Source organism: Lathyrus oleraceus, chromosome 7 (assembly GCF_024323335.1).
Source record: "Lathyrus oleraceus cultivar Zhongwan6 chromosome 7, CAAS_Psat_ZW6_1.0, whole genome shotgun sequence".
Classification (NCBI taxonomy): Eukaryota; Viridiplantae; Streptophyta; class Magnoliopsida; order Fabales; family Fabaceae; genus Lathyrus; species Lathyrus oleraceus.
The window spans coordinates 115240698-115242542 of NC_066585.1; positions in this window are offsets into that span (position 1 = coordinate 115240698).

Consider the following 1845-nt stretch of genomic DNA (forward strand, 5'->3'; position numbering starts at 1 on the left):
TTTCTTGAGTGATCCGCAAACTTCAGATTGGTCTTTATATCACTGATATTTTTAATACCCAGACTGTGATAGATCGATAATGGCATCAGATTCACACTAGCTCCAGAATCTATTAGTACTTTTTGAAGGTTCTTTCTTTGATTGTGCATGGTACTGTGATGGTTCCTGGATCCTTTTGTTTGTTAGGAATGTTCTGCTCCAGGGAGTTTGTATTATATTGTTCCTTACCGGATACCTGTTCTTCAATGGTTGGTTTCTTTTCAGCCATTACCTCTTCCACGAATTTCTTGTACATGGACATCCTTTCAAGTGCTTCAAACAAGGCCATATAACCCTCAATCCTTTTAAGCATTGTCATGAATTTCTCTAAGTCTGACTCACTAGGTTCCTTCTTTGTCATTCTCTGAGGGTAGGGCAACTTAATCACCGGTTTAGTTCCTTTTGTAGTTTCTTCTTTAGTCGGCTCGCTCGATGATATAATTTTTTTCTTTTTAGCAGCCTTTTTCTATGTCGTCGTGACAGTATTAACATTCTCCTGTCCTCTCGGATTTTGAACTGTTTCACTTGGTAGGGAACCTGGTGTTCGAGAACTTGCCAGTTGCTGTGCTATCTGCCCCAGCTGAACTTTGAGATTCTTTATGGAGGCGGTGGTGTTTTTCTGATTGTTTCTAGTCTCTTCTTCAAATTGCCTATTTTGAGCTGCCAGGTTTCCAATGGCAATCTCCCAGTCTGCCTTTTTAGGTGCCTGTTGTTGTTGCTGTTGATGATACTGAGTCTGATATTGCCCTGTACCCTGTTGCGGAACGTTCCCTCTCTGATCTTTCCAGGAGAAGTTTGGATGATTCTTCCAACCTGGGTTATAAGTGTTAGAGTAGGGATTATTCTGCTTTAAAAACTTGATATCTTCTATCTGCTGTGGTGTTACAAAGCAATGAGTAGTATTGTGTGGTCCATTACAAATGTCACACACATCGTTTGGTGCCTGTTGCACTTGAGCCACTTTCTAAGCACCTATGTTTAGTGCCTTCAACCTTTTCTTCACCTCTGCAGCAACTGCTTCTTCAATTTTTACCTGTTTGTTTATTTCAAGCTTCAAATTAATTACTGCAGATTTGCTTGACACCCTATCATACAACTCCAGATGCTCATTTGAGGCAATTGCTTCAATTATCTTCTTCATACCGGTGGCTATTGCAAAGTTAGCTGAGCCACCAGCTGCTGAGTCAAGGATTTGTCTCGTTTGAATTCGAAGGCAATTAACAAACATTTGCATCTGCTCAGTTTCATCCATGTTGTGAGTAGGACAAGCCACTAGAATTCTCTTGAATCTTTTATAAGCATCTCCTAGTGACTCACCCTCCTTCTGCTTGAAATTTAGGATCTCGTATCTTTTTCTCAGTGACACTGATGGAGGAAAATATTCGTGCAAGAATGATGTTTCCATCTCCTCCCATGTAGTGATACTGCCAGCAGGTAAGGAATAAAACCACTCTTCGGCTTCATCTGCTAAAGTGAATGGGAACATACGAAGCCTTATTGCTTCTTCGTTATGTCCAGGCATTTTAAGCGTTGTGCTCATAGTTAAAAACCTTTGGAGATGCTTGTTGGCATCTTCACTCACTCTTCCGGAAAAGGACCGCCTTTTGAGTTGATTAATTATATTGGGATGCAGCTGAAATTGTTCTACATTTACCGGTTGGTTTACAATTGTCATACGATCACCCGGAGTGTTGTTTCCACCATAGTCACCGAGAAGTCTCTCTGGTGGTGGTGGATCTGCAGCCATGACTTCAGGAATTGTTTCTATGTCTGAATCTGAATTCTCTGAGTGCACTGAAAAAACTT